The following is a 7932-nucleotide window of genomic DNA, read 5'->3' as shown; positions in this document are numbered from 1 at the left end:
AGACATCCTCCCCATGCTGTTCCCGAACCATTTCAGTGGTGTTCCCATCAATTTCTGACCTTTTACTATGAACCAGACACCCTCCCCTCTTCAGAGCAGGGGGTGCCTGGTTTAATGCTTGGGTTCTCCAATTGACTTCAATTGTGCTCGGGTGCTCTTTTGAGCACCCAAACATCCCAAAGTGTTCCACTCGAGCACCCGAGCACTTTGGTGTTCGATCAACACTAATAATGATGATGACTTACGGAGGTGTCGCACCCCCGCAGATCTGATTCTGATGACCTCTCCTGACAATAAGTCATAAATCTCTTTTTCTGGATAACCCCTTTAACTATATGATGGGAGGTGGATGCTTTCATATTAATGGGGTTGTCTGTGATGAGATAATTCCATTAATTCGGGAGATTCCTTTTTTGGAAAAATTTTCACAGGAGCATGCTCTTTCTTCAATGTATCAATCTTCTTATGTAAATACATACAGAACATAACACCATACAATACAAGTACAGAAATAGAAAATTAATAGAAGATAAAAATGTTATCATTCATGGCAATTCTCAACTTTTCATAAAATCACATGGATTTTTTTTTTGGCTGGCATGAAATAATTAGCATAAGTATATGAAATGAAAACGATACATATTTTATATAAGATGTTTTGGGATTAATTAATTCTGGATGGCTCTGTAGTTTAGCATGCATGAGTGCCCATTTGCTATCCTGCCAAGTTTTAAGCAATTGCCAAAAGTACCACTATACTCTCTAAGGCACTCAGCAAATGACATCAGTGAAGTATGCCCAAAAACTGAAGAGGAATGATCTATATAGTGTATGAATCTTGGAAATTAAGTAACAAAATCTAAAATGCAACTCTAGACTCATTTTAAAGGTGCACCAATGCTAGCTATAAACGTCAGTGTTTTATTAGCCTTTAATCTCTTAAAGAAGTTGTCCAATGGACCCCTTTAAATTGTTATTTTAGTGTATGTGGGTACAACAGAAGTTAGTGCCATATTTGATGTTCTTATTAGAGATGAGCGAATCGAAGTTGACGAAGTGGAATTTGATCCGAATTTCAGGAAAAATTTGATTCGCACCGAATCCGAATTTTCTCACGCTTCGTGATAAGGAAACGCATTTTTTTCCTAAAATGGCTGCTGCACGTGTTAGGACATGGAGCAAGGAACTCTGGGAATGAAGGATCACCCACAATGCCATGCATGCAGCCAATCAGCAGCCAGCCAGCCCCGTGATGTCACAGCCCTATAAATACACTCGGCCATCTTGGATTCAGCCATTTTCCAGTGTATTTAGTGCAGGGAGAGATGTCAGCAGGCGCTAGGGACAGTGCTAGGAAAGACTTTAAAACTTTTATTTTGCTGTATAGAAGTTCAGGGAAAGGATAGGAAGGAATCATTCCACAGGTATTGAAGCAGAACAGGGTTCAGTAGGGGAGGTTACAGCCTGGGTAACAGGAACATTCCTATTACACCTTGCTGCACTGACTGGGGATCCAAATTGCCATTATACAGCTCTGTAATTCAAGCAAACCGTTCTTGTCATTGGGGTGCAAATGCTGTAAGATACAGCTATTAACAGGGTTTATTAACAAGAAAATATTTCTACATATGTCATCACTTATTTGCCCTTGTGCGGTGCAGTTATATGTTATAAAGCATTTTTTGGCTTGTTTTAGTGGGGGAAAAAAGGGCTTATTAGCCATTGTGTGGTGAAGTGAGAAAATTACAGCCCTTTTTGGCTTGTATTAGTGGCAAAAAAAATAATATTAGGCTACTTTCACACTTGCGTTCAGAGCGGATCCGTCTGGGGTCTGCCCAGACGGATCCGCTCATATAATGCAGACGATGGGATCCGTTCAGAACGGATCCGTCTGCAATATATTTTAGAAAAAATTCTAAGTGTGAAGGTAGCTCAGACGGATCCGTCCAGACTTTACATTGAAAGTCAATGAGGGACGGATCCGTTTGAAAATTGAGCCATATTGTGTCAACTTCAAACAGATCCGTCCCCATTGACTTACATTGTAAGTCTGGACGGATCCGTTTGCCTCCGCACGGCCAGGCGGACACCCGAACGCTGCAAGCAGCGTTCAGGTGTCCGCCTGCTGAGCGGAGCGGAGGCTGAACGCTGCCAGACTGATGCATTCTGAGCGGATCCGCATCCACTCAGAATGCATTAGGGCAGTACGGATGCGTTTGGGGCCGCTTGTGAGAGCCTTCAAACGGAACTGACAAGCGGAGCCCCGAACGCTAATGTGAAAGTAGCCTAAGCCATTCAGCAGTGTATTTATATGTTCTAAAGCCCTTTTTGACGTGTATTAGTGGCACAAAAATATATATTTTTTGCCGTTCAGTGGTGCAGTTATATGTTCTAAAGACTTTTGTGGCGTGTATAAATGGAAAAAAATAAGGGCCTATTTGCTGTTCAGCGGTGCAGTTATATGTTCTAAAGCCCTTTTTGGAGTGTATAAGTGGTAAAAAAATACATATTATTTGCCGTTCAGCGGTGCAGTTACATCTTCTAAAGCTCTTTTTGGCGTGTATTAGTGGGAAAAAAAGTGCTTAGTAGCTGTTGTCTGGTGAAGTGAGAAAATTACAGACTTTTATTAGGTGTTTTAATTTCCTTTTTAATTTATTTATTTGATCTTACAATATTTCAGACAAAGAAGCACAGGCCCTGCACAGGGGATTGGCAGAGGACTAAATGATTCTGGCGCAGGCACAGGTCGCAGCAGAGTAAGGGGGCATGGCAGCAGGAGTCGCAGCCAGTGGCCTGAGCTCCCGGTGTCATCTAGCGGTCGTGTCTTGACCAGCAACCCAGCGGTTCTTGAATGGTTGACTCGGTCATCCACTTCGTCCCAAGTGACATCAGACACCCACAGCCAAGAGTCGGTGGGTTCGTCAGAAACAACCCTTAATTAGCAAGGCCCGAGAGCAGGCCCTGTGCCGTCACCTGTCCTCAACCTGCCTCTGTCCTTTTCTGTTCACTCAGCCAGAATAGTATTATATACTGTGGGCCCAGCTCCACTATACAGCAAGGACGAGCTACTAAAAGACAATTAGTAGCTACTGGCCAGCCAAGATGTGGAGAAGACATCCACCATTTCCTCCGGTAGGCGTGCAAGTAGTGATGAGGAGAGTGGTATGGGAGCTGGTGTTGCGAGCGGTCAGGCTCCTGACCCAGAGACCGTTGAGGAGGACATCAGTGACGTGCAGACAGTACTGAATGATGATAATATAGAAGATCACACTTGGGAGCTGGGTTAATTAGGGGCTTCATCATCATCGGGAGAAGAGAGTAGCAGCTTGCCCATGAGGCAGCAGCGGAGCCAGCAAGTCGCTAGCGTGGCCAGAAGTCAGCAGGGTGGCAGCAGTCAGAGGTCGGGAGCCAAAAGTGCCAGGGTAGACCACAAGCTTTGAAAGAGTCTACCTGCCCGGAAAGTAGTGGTGAAGGGGTTCACGGAAGCACAGGCGGTAGCAGTCAGTCAGTGGGGAGTGTTGGTAGTAAAATCACCTACTCGGCGGTGTGGCAGTTATTTGCTAAGCCACCGGAGAAGGTTAACATGGCCATTGGTAGAATCTGTGGGCAGAAGGTGAAGGATGGCCAGGCTGCCAATGTTGGCACCACGGCATCAACATATGCAGCATCACCATAAAGTGGCCTGGGAGAACCGTGGCTCCGATGTGGTGGTCCAGCCTGCCACAGCAAATGCTGCATCACCCACTGGCATGCACCCGATTTCAGGCAGTCAAGGCTCCACCACCTCAGCCGAAAGGGATCTGTCTGTCCTTCCGATCATCTGCTGGTCCTGATGCTCCTTCTCCTCCTCCTACTCCTTGTTAGTCATTCCGTCAGCAAACGATCACCAAAGCGATTGCCAAGAAACAACATTATGTGTGCACTCATCCAATGGCACAGAAGCTGAATGTGCTCCTGGCCAAGTTGCTGGTGCTTCAGTCCCTCCCTTTCCAAATGGTGGACTCTGCACCTTTCAGAGAACTGATAGCTTGTGCCGAGCAGAGGTCGTGAGTCCAAAGCCGTCATTTCTTTGCCAAAAAGGCAGAACCAGCCCTGCACACATATGTAGAATAGAAGTTGGGCCAGTCCTTGAGCCTGTCGGTGTCTGCCAAAGTGCACGGCAGCGCCGACGTGTGGAGCTGTAACTAAGGTCAGGGACAATATATGTCCTTTATGGCCCACTGGGTGAATGTGGCTCCTGCACAGCCACACTAGCAACTTGGCCAGGTGACGCCGTTTCCGACTCCGCATTCTCACGCTGTTGGTCCTGCGACAATGTCCGCCTCTTCCTCCTCATCCTCCACCATGTCCTCAGCCTCCACTGCAGGGACAATTCAGTGCCCCTCCAGCATACCACATGTGCAGGGCACGGCGGTGTCATGCTGTTCCGCACCTCGTTTGCCCGGGCGAACGGAGTCACACAGGGAGGAACTGCTTTGTGTCTTTCATCAAGAAATTGATTCCTGGCTTTCTCCGTGACAACTCAAAATTGGAACAATGGTGACCAACAATGGGAAGGACATAGTGCTGGCACTGCATCAAGGAGGGCTGAGCCATGCTCCCTGCATGTGCTAAATCTGGTTGTCAAGCGGTTCCTGAAGTCTTCCACCCATCTGCAAGACATTCTAAAAATGGCCAGGAAACTTTGCATGCACTTCAGCCACTCGTACACTGCAAAGCACACCCTCCTTGAGCTGCAGCGGCAGAACGGCATCCCCAACATAGGCTGATATGCGACGTTTCCACCCAATGGAATTCCACCCTCCATCTGTTGGACCGACTATACGAACAGAGAAAGGCCATAAACGATTTCTTGATGAGCCAAGCGGACAGGAGTACTCCCCTGTGTCACTTTGATGTCAGCCAGTGGCAGCTCATGCGTGACACCTGCCATTTGCTCAGGCCCTTTGAGGAGGCCACATTATTTGTCAGTCGTCAGGACTACGGGATGAAACACCTCATTCCACTTCTTCATGTCCTGGAACAGATGCTGGTAAATCTGGCTGGTCAGGGGACTGAAGACGTGGCGCCTAGATCTCACAGCACATGAGACCTGTGGAGGCTGAACTGGAGGAGGAGGACATTGGAGCACAAGTAATGTGTAGCAAAATGGTCACTATTCGGCAGAGGGATGACTTCTGTCTCTCCTCCTTGGACCCTTGCTACCGGTCCTTTTCTACACCCGCTGAGAGGGAGGACAAACTGAACTACTATAGAGACATCCTATGTAGTCAGTTGGCTATCTTCACCATCATTCATCCTCTCGCAGATCTGACTGGGGCGGCCCCCTCTGTGCTCACGTTCCTCTGCCATGGCTGATGCGGCAGGTTGGGGGGGTAGTATCAGTTCCAGCTCCATCAGCAGCAACTTGTCTTTAGAGTCACTGATGAGCAGCTTTCTTCACCCGCATAGTGAAGAAGCTACCCACCAGTAGCAGCAGCTAGACCTGGAGCAGGACCTGAACCAGCAGGTGGTGGCATACTTGGACAGTACCCTGCCACCCCTGATTGAGGATCCACTGGACTACTGGGCAGCCATACTGGATTTGTGGCTGCAACTGGGAGAGTTTGCCCTGGAAAAGCTGTCCTGCCCAGCCAGTAGTGTTGCATCAGAGCGGGTTTTTAGTGTGGTGGGGGCCATAGTTACCACAAGAACTCGCCAGTCCACCCAAAAAGTGGGTAGACTGATCTTTGTCAAGATGAATCAGACGGGGATCAGCAAGGATTTCCACCCACCAATGCATGAGGCATCAGACTAGATCATCCATGGTGCCACACCAACACTTTGACAAAAGAGACCGGTTTCTTCTGGCTACCTGCCTAAGGCTACTTTCACACTTGCGTTCAGAGCGGATCCGTCTGAGACGGATCCGCTCATATAATGCAGACGGTGGCTCCGTTCAGAACGGATCCGTCTGCATTATATTGTTAAAAAATTTCTAAGTGTGAAAGTAGCCTGAACGGATCCGTCCAGACTTTACATTGAAAGTCAATGGGGGACGGATCCGTTTGAAGATTGAGCCATATTGTGTCATCTTCAAACGGATCCGTCCCCATTGACTTGGTTGCTGTTCCTTCCTGTTTCCTGGTGTGTGTGTGTGTTTGTGTGCTGTGCTTCTGCATGAGAACCAGGAGGTGAACAAGGATTGCTGGGGAGAGTGCTGCCCTTTCCCCAGGGGGTGGTGCTTTTTCCCAGCATGGACACCCGGGCTGCGGCCGCCCGCCGCTTTATGCCGGGCAGCCATGGCGGAGCTGCGGCGATGGAGAGGAACGCGGGAGACCCGGTGCAGGAAGTGCCTGTGCTGCGGGAGGTGGAGAGGGAAGGAGAAGCCACAGAAAGACCTGAATGTTTGAAGAGACTGGGGACAGTGTCGCAGCTGGGAGGTAAGCGGCATGATGCCCAAGTTATGCAGTCAAGTGCTCCAGAGAGGGGCGGTATGGAGAAGAGTGGCTCTGAAACCCGGCTTTCAGGGAATGTCCTGGGCAGCATGAGAAAGGGGAGCAGCCTTGACTGCTCTTTGGACCGGGCTGGCTCTCATGTGGTTACGCCCTGTTGTATGAAGATGTCTGCCGCTGAGCAGGTGGTGGGCGCAGCTAAAAGAGGGATTGCCGCTGAACAAGTGGTGAAGAGAACAGTGGTTGGAGAAGTAGCAGGTAAACAAGCAGAGAAGGCGCCAGCAAAGTCCTCTAAGAATGTGGGATCCGAGGCAGAGATGGCCAGGGCTGGGGTGAAAGTACGTGAGTCTGGTATGTCTGTATCTCGCCCTGGTGGGTCTGGTCTGTCTCGCCCAGGTGTGACTGGTCTGTCTTGCCCTGGAGGGTCTGGTATGTCTCGCCTTGAGGGGTGTCAACAAGAACTAAAGGCTATCCATAACTGGGGGGTACAGGGCCCTACTGAAACCCCGGCTATTCTGGCTTCCAGAGTGATATATTATCTAAGGGTGTATGAAGAGATTAAAAAAGAATTGAGGAGAGCCAAATTAGAACACAAAAATGTGAAAATACAGGAGAGCTTATTGCCCAAACGTAAGAAAGCCACTCTCTCCTCTAAGCTGGACAAGCTAGAGGAGGTGATAATGGCTTTGGAGGAGAAAAAGTTTGCAATAGAAAAAAATGGCGGTCCGTTTATGGAGAAGTTCCAGAATGAAAGCCGTTTTGAAAGTATGTCAGGGTCTGGGTCTAGTACACCTGGTCCGTTGGGGCCGCGGATCAGGAGCCAGAGTAAGACCCTAGTAGGTGAAGATTCTGGGGACGACACCCTGCCAGCAGGGCAGGGGGAACCTTCCTGGAGCCAGGAAACAGCGTCTGGGGAGGAAGGAGGGTCTGCTGGAGGACTGATAATCGAAAAAATCAAACAACTAGAATCTCCAGTAGGAAAACTGTACTTTGGAAATGATGACATTCCTGAAGATGAAATGGTAAAAACAAGGAAGAGTAAAAACAAAAGTAAAATCACGGAGAAGGACGTCATGGTATACACACTCCTAGAACCCGCTGCTGGGCCCGGCCCAGCTTCTGAAGTGGAGCTGGGTCATACAGGGCGGGAGAGTTCTTTGGTGGCGGACAAGGCAAAGGGAACCCCTTCTGTGGAGAAAGGGGTTATGAGGGCTACAAAAGCGTCATTAAAATCCTAGTTCAATCACTTATGATGGCGGAACTCACCCCGTTGGCACTAGCAAGCATTAACGTTGCTAGCATTAAGTCAGACGTGGCTCGTTATGTGGCCTTTGATTTTTTCAGCCGTCTTGATGCTGATGTTTTATTTTTGCAAGAGACCTGGTTGACTTCCACAGAGTTAATAGAGGAGGAGTGCGTGGCGCCATGGTCCATCCTTCTGGTCTCTTGCGGCCGAGCCACGTAGCGGGGTAGCGGTACTTTTTAAAACCGCTGGGAG

Source organism: Bufo gargarizans, chromosome 4 (genome assembly GCF_014858855.1).
Source record: "Bufo gargarizans isolate SCDJY-AF-19 chromosome 4, ASM1485885v1, whole genome shotgun sequence".
NCBI classification, from domain to species: domain Eukaryota; kingdom Metazoa; phylum Chordata; class Amphibia; order Anura; family Bufonidae; genus Bufo; species Bufo gargarizans.
This window is presented reverse-complemented; position numbering follows the sequence as displayed.